The following is a 15,000-nucleotide window of genomic DNA, read 5'->3' as shown; positions in this document are numbered from 1 at the left end:
TTCAGCATAGCAGTGATTAAAAATCCCTCATTGACATTATCATTAGACATTTATAAAAATAAAATAAAAGAACAATAGTGTCACAGTGGCTTACACTTGAATCACATCTCATAAGCTTGACAACACACTGTGTCCAATGTTTTCACAAAGATAAAATAAGTCATACTTTTGGTTTGTTTAATAGTTAAAACAAATGTACATTATTGCAATCAGTTGATAAAACATTGTCCTTTACAATTATAAAAGCTTTTTTTTTTTTAATCTACTACTCTGCTTGCATGTCAGCAGACTGGGGTAGATCCTGCTGAAATCCTATGTATTGAATGAATACAGAACCGTTTTGGATCGAAAATCGAATCGAAAAAAAAATCGATATATTATCAAATCGTGACCCAATAATCGATATTGAATCGAATCGTGGGACACCCAAAGATTCGCAGCCCTAATATATATATATATATATATATATAAATGTGTGTGAATATATGTATATGTATTTATATATGTGTATGTATATGTGTATATATTTATATATATATATATATATATATGTATGTATGTATGTATGCATATATGTAAATATATGTGTGTATATGTGTATGTATACCTATATATGTGTGTGTGTATATATATATATATATTATATATATATATTAGCCTATTATCAAAATTACTTTATACGTCTTATATAAGTCTTATAATGAAGACACCTGATGTACGTGTCTATACATATATATATATATATATATATATATATATATATATATATATATATATATATATATATATATATATATATATATATAAAATTAGCCTACTATCAAAATGACTATATGTCACAGGCTGAAAGCAAATGTAATATTTATTCTACACATTTTTACAACATTAGAAAACATTAGTAAATCAGAGGCTACTCAGAAGGTGGTATAACTCCTGGAAATTACTGGCTTTAATGGCAGTAATTTTGCATGACAAATGTTGCCATTCAGCAAATAAAAGTAATCATTTTACATTGGAAAAAAATAAGAATTTTACATAAAAAGGAATAATACATTTCCGAAATAATATGAGAAATTGTTCCCAAATTCATTAGAAAAGAAGTCGACACGTGAGATAAAAATTGCTTTTAGATAATTCATTTATTTGTTTGTATTAATTGTTTTTTTAATCTTCATTATTTACTTCATTATTACAGTATGTCTCTACATACATACATCCATTTTTCTACCGCTTATTCCCTTTGGGGTCGCGGGGGGCGCTGGTGCCTATCTCAGCTACATATTTATTTGATTAATTTTGGCCAAAGGGAGCGCATTTCAATTTTGTACACATACTTGTTATTTCATATGTTGACCAGAGGGGAAGCACTTTTAAAACTGACACAGTCAATTTGAAAAATCCAAATTTTGAAAAGATTTCCCCACCAAGGGAGCAAATGAGACATTTTCTATTAGATGCAATGGTTTTCCGTATTAGGACCATGATTTTTGTCCTAACTTGTTCACCGGTCCTCATATGGAAGGTACTTTTCCTTGTTGATGTCTCAAGAAAGGTAGAAATACAAGAACACACACACACACACACACACATTCTTGTATATGTTAACTTCTTGAGACCACCCTTTGTAGATATATAAAAGTTTGTATTTACAACATGAGTAATATATACATACTATGCAAATATAGAAAAGCTTGTTGTGAAAAATGAGTTGGAATTTCCCAAGAAAAAGGTCACAATTACAAAAGAAACTTAGAATTTTGGCAGTATTATAATAAAAATTGTCATTTTACTCAACGCAAGTCAAAATCTGCCAAGAAAAATTTAACATTTGTGCAATATTAGTATATAAGTTGAAATTTTACTCAATAACAGTGGCAATTTTACAAGAAAAAAATTTAAATGTTGCCAATTTTATGAAAATAGTCTTAATTTTACTCGAAAAAAAGTCACAATTTTGTAAGAAAACTTATTAGAATAATAATCTGAATTTTACTTGGCATTTTTTCCTTAAAAAATGTCAGTTTTACAAGAACAACAAAACAATTGGCAATACAGTGATAAGTCAGATATTTATATGACAAATGTCAACATTTTGCAACAGAATAAGTAATAATTTTATATAAAAAAAGTAATAATTTTACGAGAAAATATTGCCGTATAACAGAAACAAAAATAATGAGAAGTCGTTCCCAATTTTATAAGAAAAAAAGTCGACACATTGTGACGGAGTGCTTTTAGTTAATTATTTAACTATTTAATTGTTTAATTATTTATTTTGTTTGTAATTGTTTTTTTAATCTTCATTATTGACTTCAAGTTATTACAGTATGTCTCGATATACATATGTATTTTATTAATTTTGGCCAAAGGGGGCGCATTTCACTTTCTTACACACACTTGTTATTTCATATGTTGACCATAGGAGGAGCACTATTAAAACAGACACACTGACAATTTGAAAAATCCCTCCTTTGGGACCACCCTCAATTTGATAGATTTCACCACCACGGGTGCTAATGAGACATTCTCTATTAGATGCAATGGTTTCCCTTATTAGGACCATGATTTATCTCCTAACTTGTTCACCGGTCCTCACATGGACAGTACTTCTCCTTGTTGATGTCTCAAAGGGGAGAAATAGAACACACACACGCACGCACACACACACACACACATTCTTTTATTTGTTACCTTCTTGAGACCACCCTTTTTAGATGTATAAATGTTTGTATTTACAACATGAGTCATGTATGCATTCTATGCAAATATAAAAAAGCTTGTTGGAAAAAAATGAGTTGGAATTTCCCAAGAAAAATGTCACAATTTCACAAGAAAAACTTAGAATTTTGGTAGTGTTATAATAAAAGTAATACTTTTACTCAACGCAAGTCAAAATCTTACAAGAAAAACTGAAAATGTGTGCAATGTTATTATAAAAGTTGGAATTTTGCTCAATAACAGTTGCAATTTGACGAGAAATTTTTTTTAACATGTTGCCAATTCTATGAAAAGAGTCGTAATTTTACTCAGAAAAGTCACACTTTTATAAAAAAAAAAAACTTAAACATTTTGGCAATATTGGATTAATAATCGGAATTTTACTTGGCAATGTTACTCAAAAAATGTCACAGTTCTACAAGAACAATAAAAAAATTGTCAATACTGTGATAAAAGACAGACATTTAAGTGATACATGTCGCCATTTTGCAATAAAAAGTAATATTTTTATATTTAAAAAAATCATACTTTTAAATAAAAAAGTAATAATTTTACGAGAAAATATTGCCATATTACATAAACAGAAATAATATGAGAAATTGTTCGCAATTTTATAAGAAAAAAAGTTGACACATTGTAAGAAAGACTGCTCTTAGTTAGTTTATTTATTTATTTTGTTTGTAATTGTTTTTTTAATCTTCAATATTTACTTCAAGTTATTACAGTATGTCTCTATATACATATTTAGTTTATGTATTTTATTTATTTTGGCCAAAGGGCCCGCATTTCAATTTCGTAGACACACTTGTTATTTCATATGTTGACCAGAGAGGGAGGACTTTTAAAACCGACACACAGTCAATTCGAAAAACCCCTTCCTTTTGGGGACCACTCTAATTTTGATAGATTTCACCACCAGGGGTGCAAATGAGTCATTCTCTATTAGATGCAATGGTTTTTCGTCTTGGGACCATGATTTATGTCCTAACTTGTTCACCGGTCCTTACATGGACAGTACTTTTCCTTGTTGTTGATGCCTCAAGAAAGGTAGAAATACAGGAACACACACACTCACAGGGGTAAATAAACAGGCTCTCACACACAAACCTGAGGTTTCCATCTAAGTATTTTTAGTGTGTTGGAGTAAAACATCAATTCAGTGTAAGACTGATAATTAAAACAAGATTACATGTTACTCCACTAGGAAATATTGAGCAACAATGTCAGAATCTATCCAAAAACAAGTCTGTTCGATTACTCAAAAGGAAGTATGTGGTCTTCAAGACTTGCAAGTGAACGGGCATGTCATGCAAGCTGTGTTTGTTTGTTTTGCTATTGACGTACACTCGCCATCATCCTCAGAATTATTACTCCAATTCCCAGAAATGTACGAAAGCACAAGCGTTCAGTTCTTGCGCAACTAGTGGCTTATGATGCAATATTCACTTTTATGATGTTCTAACGTGGCTCTCAAACATGTCAGTGAAAACATGAAATACATAACATCTGCCAACATCTCCAATGAATGGAATAATAAGTTGCGTCATGAAATGTAATTTGCCACAAAAGCTAATGGAAAAAATGCATGTGAAACCCATGCTTCATGTTTCATAAGAGGCTGGCTAGACGTAAGACAAAACAAAACAAAAAAATTATATTATATATATATATATACATATATATATATATATATATATATATATATATATATATGTATATATGTACTGTTTGTGTATATGTATATATGTATGTATATATATATATATATATATATATATATATATATACATATATACATATATATACACATATATAAATAAATAAATGATAAATGGGTTGTACTTGTATAGCGCTTTTCTACCTTCAAGGTACTCAAAGCGCTTTGACACTACTTCCACATTTACCCATTCACACACACATTCACACACTGATGAAGGGAGCTGCCATGCAAGGCGCCAACCAGCAGCCATCAGGAGCAAGGGTGAAGTGTCTTGCTCAGGACACAACGGACGTGACGAGATTGGTTCTAGGTGGGATTTGAACCAGTGACCCTCGGGTTGCGCACGGCCACTCTCCCACTGCGCCACACCGTCCCGATAGATATATACATATAGTACATATATATACATTATATATATATATACATTATATACATTATATATATATATATATACACATACACATATATATACATATATATGTCAATGAGTATACATATACACACACACATATATATATATATATATATATATATTTATATATATAAATATATACATATAAATATATAAATATATATATATATATATATATATATATATATATATATACACACACACACACATATACATATATATGTCCACACATATATATATATATATATATATATATATATATATATATATACATACACACATACATATATACACACACACACACGTGTGTATATATACACACACATATATATATATATATACAATAATATCCATCCATCCATCCATCATCTTCCGCTTATCCGAGGTCGGGTCGCGGGGGCAACAGCCTAAGCAGGGAAACCCAGACTTCCCTCTCCCCAGCCACTTCGTCTAGCTCTTCCCGGGGGATCCCGAGGCGTTCCCAGGCCAGCCGGGAGACATAGTCTTCCCAACGTGTCCTGGGTCTTCCCCGTGGCCTCCTACCGGTTGGACGTGCCCTAAACACCTCCCTAGGGAGGCGTTCGGGTGGCATCCTGACCAGATGCCCGAACCACCTCATCTGGCTCCTCTCGATGTGAAGGAGCAGCGGCTTTACTTTGAGTTCCTCCCGGATGGCAGAGCTTCTCACCCTATCTCTAAGGGAGAGCCCCGCCACACGGCGGAGGAAACTCATTTCAGCCGCTTGTACCCGTGATCTTATCCTTTCGGTCATGACCCAAAGCTCATGACCATAGGTGAGGATGGGAACGTAGATCGACCGGTAAATTGAGAGCTTTGCCTTCCGGCTCAGCTCCTTCTTCACCACAACGGACCGGTACAACGTCCGCATTACTGAAGACGCCGCACCGATCCGCCTGTCGATCTCACGATCCACTCTTCCCTCACTCGTGAACAAGACTCCTAGGTACTTGAACTCCTCCACTTGGGGCAGGGTCTCCTCCCCAACCCGGAGATGGCACTCCACCCTTTTCCGGGCGAGAACCATGGACTCGGACTTGGAGGTGCTGATTCTCATTCCGGTCGCTTCACACTCGGCTGCGAAACGATCCAGCGAGAGCTGAAGATCCCGGTCAGATGAAGCCATCAGGACCACATCATCTGCAAAAAGCAGAGACCTAATCCTGCGGTTAACAAACCGGAACCCCTCAACGCCTTGACTGCGCCTAGAAATTCTGTCCATAAAAGTTATGAACAGAATCGGTGACAAAGGACAGCCTTGGCGGAGTCCAACCCTCACTGGAAATGTGTTCGACTTACTGCCGGCAATGCGGACCAAGCTCTGGCACTGATCGTACAGGGAACGGACCGCCACAATAAGACAGTCCGATACCCCATACTCTCTGAGCACTCCCCACAGGACTTCCCGAGGGACACGGTCGAATGCCTTCTCCAAGTCCACAAAGCACATGTAGACTGGTTGGGCAAACTCCCATGCACCCTCAAGAACCCTGCCGAGAGTATAGAGCTGGTCCACAGTTCCACGACCAGGACGAAAACCACACTGTTCCTCCTGAATCCGAGGTTCGACTATCCGACGTAGCCTCCTCTCCAGTGCACCTGAATAAACCTTACCGGGAAGGCTGAGGAGTGTGATCCCACGATAGTTGGAACACACCCTCCGGTCCCCCTTCTTAAAGAGAGGGACCACCACCCCGGTCTGCCAATCCAGAGGTACCGCCCCCGATGTCCACGCGATGCTGCAAAGTCTTGTCAACCAAGACAGCCCCACAGCATCCAGAGCCTTAAGGAACTCCGGGCGGGTCTCGTCCACCCCTGGGGCCTTGCCACCGAGGAGCTTTTTAACTACCTCAGCGACCTCAGCCCCAGAAATAGGAGAGACCACCACAGATTCCCCAGGCACTGCTTCCTCATAGGAAGACGTGTTGGTGGGATTGAGGAGGTCTTCGAAGTATTCCTTCCACCTATCCACAACATCCGCAGTCGAGGTCAGCAGAACACCATCCGCACCATACACGGTGTTGATAGTGCACTGCTTCCCCTTCCTGAGGCGGCGGACGGTGGTCCAGAATCGCTTCGAAGCCGTCCGGAAGTCGTTTTCCATGGCTTCCCCGAACTCTTCCCATGTCCGAGTTTTTGCCTCCGCGACCGCTGAAGCTGCACACCGCTTGGCCTGTCGGTACCTGTCCACTGCCTCCGGAGTCCTATGAGCCAAAAGGACCCGATAGGACTCCTTCTTCAGCTTGACGGCATCCCTCACCGCTGGTGTCCACCAAGGGGTTTTAGGATTGCCGCCCCGACAGGCACCAACTACCTTGCGGCCACAGCTCCGATCTGCCGCCTCGACAATAGAGGTGCGGAACATGGTCCACTCGGACTCAAAGTCCAGCACCTCCCTCGTGACATGTTCAAAGTTCTTCCGGAGGTGGGAATTGAAACTCTCTCTGACAGGAGACTCTGCCAGACGTTCCCAGCAGACCCTCACAATGCGTTTGGGCCTCCCAGGTCTGTCCGGCATCCTCCCCCACCATCGCAGCCAACTCACCACCAGGTGGTGATCGGTAGAAAGCTCCGCCCCTCTCTTCACCCGAGTGTCCATAACATGAGGCCGCAAATCCGATGACACAACTACAAAGTCGATCATGGAACTGCGGCCTAGGGTGTCCTGGTGCCAAGTGCACATATGGACACCCTTATGTTTGAACATGGTGTTTGTTATGGACAAACTGTGACTAGCACAAAAGTCCAATAACAAAACACCACTCGGGTTCAGATCCGGGCGGCCATTCTTCCCAATCACGCCTCTCCAGGTTTCACTGTCGTTGCCAACGTGAGCGTTGAAGTCTCCCAGTAGGACAAGGGAATCACCCGGAGGAGCACTTTCCAGTACTCCCTCGAGTGTTCCCAAAAAGGGTGGGTACTCTGCACTGCTGTTTGGTGCATAAGCACAAACAACAGTCAGGACCCGTCCCCCCACCCGAAGGCGGAGGGAGGCTACCCTTTCGTCCACCGGGTTGAACTCCAACGTACAGGCTTTGAGCCGGGGGGAAACAAGAATTGCCACCCCAGCCCGTCGCCTCTCACTGCCGTCAACGCCAGAGTGGAAGAGGGTCCAATCCCTCTCGAGAGAAGTGGTTCCAGAGCCCTTGCTGTGCGTCGAAGTGAGTCCGACTATATCCAGCCGGAATTTCTCGACTTCGCGCACTAGCTCAGGCTCTTTCCCCCCCAGTGACGTGACGTTCCACGTCCCAAGAGCTAGCTTCTGTAGCCGAGGATCGGACCGCCAAGTGCCCTGCCTTCGGCTGTCGCCCAGCTCACAATGCACCCGACCTCTATGGCCCCTGCTATGGGTGGTGAGCCCATTGGAGGGGGGACCCACGTTGCCTCTTCGGGCTGTGCCCGGCCGGGCCCCATGGGAACAGGCCCGGCCACCAGGCGCTCGCCATCGTGCCCCACCTCCGGGCCTGGCTCCAGAGGGGGGCCCCGGTGACCCGCGTCCGGGCGAGAGAAATCTGGGTCCATGATGTTTCTTCTTCATAAAGGTCTTCGAGCTGCTCTTTGTCTGATCCCTCACCTAGAACCTGTTTGCCTTGGGAGACCCTACCAGGGGGCTTTATGCCCCCGGACAACATAGCTCCTAGGATCATTGGGACACGCAAACTCCTCTACCACGATAAGGTTGCAGCTCAGAGAGGAGATACAATAATAATGGATTAGATTTATATCGCGCTTTTCTATTGTTAGATACTCAAAGCGCTCACAGAGAAGTGAGAACCCATCATTCATTCACACCTGGTGGTGGTAAGTTACATCTGTGGTAAACTGACGGAAGCCTTGCATACCAGTTTGCGCCTACGGCCCCTCCGACCACCAACAGTGCCGCTAACGCGGCACCGGGGGCAAGGGTGAAGTGTCCTGCCCAAGGACACAACGGCAGCGATTTGGATGTCAATAAGTGGGAAGCGAACCTGCAACCCTCAAGTTTCTGGCGTGGCCGCTCTACCCTCTACGCCATGCCGCCCCGTGTGTGTGTGTGTGTGTGTGTGTGTGTGTGTGTGTGTGTGTGTGTGTGTGTGTATATATATATATATATATATATATATATATATATATGTATATATATATATATATATATATATATATATATATATATATATATATATATATATATATATATATATATATATATATATACACACACACACATGGCTTCACGGTGGCAGAGGGGTTAGTGCGTCTGCCTCACAATACGAAGGTCCTGCAGTCCTGGGTTCAAATCCAGGCTCGGGATCTTTCTGTGTGGAGTTTGCATGTTCTCCCCGTGAATGCGTGGGTTCCCTCCGGGTACTCCGGCTTCCTCCCACCTCCAAAAACATGCACCTGGGGATAGGTTGATTGGCAACACTAAATTGGCCCTAGTGTGTGAATGTGAGTGTGAATGTTGTCTGTCTATCTGTGTTGGCCCTGCGATGAGGTGGCGACTTGTCCAGGGTGTACCCCGCCTTCCGCCCGATTGTAGCTGAGATAGGCGCCAGCGCCCCCCGTGACCCCGAAAGGGAATAATCGGTAGAAAATGGATGGATGGATGGATATATACACATATATATACAAAACCCGTTTCCATATGAGTTGGGAAATTGTGTTAGACGTAAAAATAAACGGAATACATTATTTGCAAATTCTTTTCAACCCATATTCAATTAAATGCACTACAAAGACAAGATATTTGATGTTCAAATTCATAAACTTTATTTTTTTGGAAAATTAATTTCATGGCTGCAACACGTCCCAAAGTAGTTGGGAAAGGGCATGTTCACCACTGTGTTACATCACCTTTTCTTTTAACAACACTCAATAAACGTTTGGGAACTGAGGAAACTAATTGTTGAAGCTTTGAAAGTGGAATTCTTTACCATTCTTGCTTGATATACAGATTAAGTTGTTCAACAGTCCGGGGTCTCCGCTGTCGTATTCATGGGAGACATGTCTGGACTGCAGGGGGGCCAGGAAAGTACATATGTTTATATACACATATATACATATACACATACAGTGGGGCAAAAAAGTATTTAGTCAGCCACCGATTGTGCAAGTGCTCCCTCCTAAAATGATGACAGAGGTCTGTAATTTTCACCATAGTACACTTCAACTGTGAGTGACAGAATGTGAATCCATGAATCCAGGAATTCACATTGTTGGAATTTTAAAGAATTTATTTGTAAATTATGGTGGAAAATAAGTATTTGGTCAACCATTCAAAGCTCTCATTGATGGAAGGAGGTTTTGGCTCAAAATCTCACGACACAGGGCCCCATTCATTCTTTCCTTAACACGGATCCTACCCTACCAGGGGGGCTTTATGCCCCCGGACAACATAGCTCCTAGGATCATTGGGACACGCAAACTCCTCTACCACGATAAGGTTGCAGCTCAGAGAGGAGATACAATAATAATGGATTAGATTTATATCGCGCTTTTCTATTGTTAGATACTCAAAGCGCTCACAGAGAAGTGAGAACCCATCATTCATTCACACCTGGTGGTGGTAAGTTACATCTGTGGTAAACTGACGGAAGCCTTGCATACCAGTTTGCGCCTACGGCCCCTCCGACCACCAACAGTGCCGCTAACGCGGGAGACATGTCTGGACTGCAGGGGGGCCAGGAAAGTACATATGTTTATATACACATATATACATATACACATACAGTGGGGCAAAAAAGTATTTAGTCAGCCACCGATTGTGCAAGTGCTCCCTCCTAAAATGATGACAGAGGTCTGTAATTTTCATCATAGTACACTTCAACTGTGAGTGACAGAATGTGAATCCATGAATCCAGGAATTCACATTGTTGGAATTTTAAAGAATTTATTTGTAAATTATGGTGGAAAATAAGTATTTGGTCAACCATTCAAAGCTCTCATTGATGGAAGGAGGTTTTGGCTCAAAATCTCACGACACAGGGCCCCATTCATTCTTTCCTTAACACGGATCAATCGTCCTGTCCCCTTAACAGAAAAACAGCTCCAAAGCATGATGTTTCCACCCCCATGCTTCACAGTAGGTGTGGTGTTCTTGGGATGCAACTCAGTATTCTTCTTCCTCCAAACACGACGAGTTGAGTTTATACCAAAAAGTTCTATTTTGGTTTCATCTGACCACATAACATTCTCTCAATCCTCTGCTGTATCATCCATGTATCCATTTTGGTATAAACTCAACTCGTCGTGTAATTTATATATATATATATATATATATATATATATATATATATATATATATATATATATATATATATATCTTAGGGTACATTAAACATGTGTCATGTTTCTTATTGCACATTTGTCCATAAATAAAATAGTGAACAGACAAGGCAACTTGTCTTTTAGTTGCAAAGGCTTCTAGTTAGTCTTCTGACATATGCAGTAACATATTGTGAAATTTCCGTTCTATTATTTTGTCAACATTTTTAGGGACAAGTGGTACAAAATTAATTATCAATCTACTTGTTCATTTACTGTTAAAATCTGCTTACTTTATCTTTCAACATATTTTATCTACACTTCTGTTAAAATGTAATAATCACTTATTCTTCTGCTGCTTGATACTTTACATTGGTTTTGGATAATACCACAAATTTGGGTATCAATCCGATACCAAGTCGTTACAGGATCATACATTGGTCATATCCTGGGACATATTTCCTGAGTTTATAAACATAATATACACTTAAAAAAAACGAAAGAAGATGTTGTGATGTCAAATATAATCGACGTAATCATAGTAGTATCGACTAAATACGTTCCTGTACTTGGTAACATTACAGTGAATGTCAGGTGTGGATGCACCAGTGGCATTTGATTACATTTTGCTAGCCATGTCTTAAAGCACCTCCTCCTGAGGGCGTTTCAGTGTTATACCTTCACCTTTATCGTTAGTTTTTAAGCCAAACTTAGACCTAGACTTCCTTTTATTGTCATTCAAATTTTAACTTTACAGTTCAGATAACAACCAAATTTTGTTGCATTCGCTCGTTGCAGTGCAAGATAAAAGAGCAATAAGGTGCAGATATAAATAAATAGATTATTGTACAGATAAATATATATACTTTAGCATACCCCATAAAAAGAATGTGAATTTTTTTTTTTTTTTTTTTTTTTGCTAATTTATGAAATATATAAACAAAGTATTAAAATTGCATGTACATAAGTGTTCACATCCTTTGCTCAATACTTTGTTCATGCACCTTTGGAAGCAAATACAACCTCAGGGCTTTTTCACTACAACGCAACCAGTTTTTTTCTGCATAGCCTTCCCTAAACTTCAATGCATTTTCTTAGCGGCATTCACCTTTTTGTTTATTTTTGGTTTGAGCATTAAATACCTTTTTACCTGTATGCTGCCTCCCGCTGTTTCCGACATCTACAAAGCAATTAGCTACCGGCTGCCACCTATTGATACGGAAGTGTATTACACGGTTGAGGATTTGCTGTTTAGCAGTGTGTAGTGTTTTAGTTCTTGTCATGCGCTCTGATTTTGGTGGCTTTTTCTGTTTTTTTTGGTATTTTACTGTAGCAGTTTCACGTCTTCCTTTGAGCAATATTTCCCGTATCTACTTTGTTTTAGCAATCAAGACTATTTCAGTTGGTTTTATCCTTCTTTGTGGGGACATTGTTGATTGTCATGTCATGTTTACTTTGTGGACGCCGTCTGCTCAACATGCAGTAAGTCTTTGCTGTCGTCCAGCATTCTCGTTTTGTTTACTTTGCAACTAGTTCAGTTTTAATTTTGTTTTGCATAGCCTTCCCAAGCTTCAATGCTTTCTCTTAGCGGCACTCGCCTTTTGTTTATTTTTGGTTTGAGCATTTAATACCTTTTTACCTGCATGCTTCCTCCCGCTATATTGTGATCCTGACAAACCAGGTTCCTGACATCAACAAAGCAATTAGCTACTTGCTGCCACCTACTGATATGGAAGAGTATTACACGGTTATTGTGCCGAGCTCCAGGCAGCACTGACACGTTTGCAGATTACTATTACTGGTTTGCAAAAAATATTTTTTAACCCAAATAGGTAAAATTACACTGAATAGATTAACGTGGACCTCGACTTAAACAAGTTGAAAAACTTATTCGGGTGTTACGATTTAGTGGTTAATTGTACGGAATATGTACTGACCTGTGCAATCTACTAATAAAAGTATCAATCAATCAATGCTGCAGATCATCGCGTGAAACCTAGAAGTGCCCGGATGTGCCTCTAGGTCAAAGTTTTTCAACCTTTTTTGAGTCAAAGCACATTTTTTTGTGTTGTAAAAATCCAGAGGCACACCACCAGCACAAATCATTGAAAAAGTAAAACGTCATTGTCGCAAATGTTGGATACGACTTTAAAGCAATAGTTGCATGCATCACTATAGCTCTTGTCTCAAAGTAGGTGTACTGTCACCACCTGTCACATCACCCCCTGACTTATTTTGACTTTTTTGCTGTTTTCCTGTGTGTAGTGTTTTAGTTCATGTCAGTGCTCCTATTTTGGTGTCTTCCTTTGAGCGATATTTCCCGCATCTACTTTGTTTTAGCAATCAAGACTATTTTGGTTGATCTTATCCTTCTTTGTGGGGACATTGTTGATTGTCATGTCGTGATCGGGATGTACTTTGTGGACGCCGTCTTTGCTCCGCAGTAAGTCTTTGCTGTCGTCCAGCATTCTGTTTTTGTTTAATTTGTAGATAGTTCAGTTTTAGTTTCCTTCCGCATAAACCTTCCCTTGCCTTCAATGTTTTTTCTTAGGGGCCCTTGCCTTTTGTTTATTTTTGGTTTAAGCATTAGATACCATCATTTTACCAGCACTCTGCCTCCCGCTGTTTCCGACATCTCCAAAGCAATTAGCTACCGGCTGCCAGTTACTGATATGGAAGAGTATGACACGGTTATCTGCCAAGCTCTAGACAGCACCGACACATTTGCAGGTTATTATTACTGGTTCGCAAAAAAATATTTTTTAACCCAAATAGGTAAAATTACACAGTGGTTGAAAAACACTGCCCCAGACCATCGCCTGACACATAAAAGTGCCCGAATGTGCCTCGAGGTCAGTGTTTTTCAACCTTTTTTGAGTCAAGGCACATTTTTTGCTTTGAAAAAATGCGGAGGCACACCACCAGCAGAAAACATTAACAAACGAAACTCAGTTGACAGTAAAACGTCATTGTTGCAAATATTCGATATGACTTTAAAGCATAACTACGCATGCATCAATATAGCTCTTGTCTCAAAGTAGGTGTACTGTCACCGCCTGTCACATCAGTCCCTGACTTATTGTGACTTTTTTGCGTGTTTTCCTGTGAGTACTATTTTATTTCTTGTCTTGCACTTCTATTTTGGTGGCTTTTTTTCTTTTTTTGGTTATTTTCCTGTAGCAGTACCATGTCTTCCTTTGAGCGATATTTCCCGCATCTACTTTGTTTTAGGAATCAAGAATATTCCAGTTGTTTTTAATTCTTCTTTGTGGGGACATTGTTGATTGTCATGTCATGTTTGGATGTACATTGTGGATGCCGTCTTTGCTCCACAGTAAGTCTTTGCTGTCGTCCAGCATTCTGTTGTTTACTTTGTAGCCAGTTCAGTTTTAGTTTCGTTCTGCATAGCCTTCCCTAAGCTTCAATGCATTTTCTTAGGGGCTCTTGCCTTATGTTTATTTTTGGTTTAAGCATTAATTACCATTTTACCTTAACCCTGCCTCCCGCTGTTTCCGAAATCTCCAAAGCCACCTACTGATATGGAAGAGTATTACACGGTTAGTCTGCCGAGCTCTAGACAGCACCGACACTCAATAACAACACATAATTTTCAGACTATAATTACTGGTTTGCAAAAAATATTTTAACCCAAATAAGTGAAATTAGATAATCTCCCACAGCACACCAAACTGACACAGAGGTTGAAAAACACGCAATTGCAACTCAGCTATAGAATGTACAATTTTGAAAATAAAAATGCACATATTAAATTTTGCAATAAGGCTGTAAGACAACAAGATGGGGAAAAACTAAAGCGCCATGAATACTTTCCCGGTTGCACTGTAAAAAAACGAACAGGTATTGTGCGTGGGGTGTGTGCTGAACCTTC

The 15,000-nt window shown here is 39.8% G+C and overlaps 1 protein-coding gene across 6 annotated transcripts in view; it reads right to left on the bottom strand.

The window, feature by feature from the left end:
• The window catches only part of sh3pxd2aa (SH3 and PX domains 2Aa), a 232,777-nt gene that overhangs the window by 42,534 nt on the left and 175,243 nt on the right, over positions 1–15,000 (bottom strand). The window lies entirely within an intron of this gene.

This window comes from Nerophis ophidion, linkage group LG01, assembly GCF_033978795.1.
Source record: "Nerophis ophidion isolate RoL-2023_Sa linkage group LG01, RoL_Noph_v1.0, whole genome shotgun sequence".
NCBI lineage: Eukaryota > Metazoa > Chordata > Actinopteri > Syngnathiformes > Syngnathidae > Nerophis > Nerophis ophidion.
The sequence above is the reverse complement of the archived record's forward strand: the minus strand, read 5'-3'. Positions and strand labels throughout refer to the sequence as shown.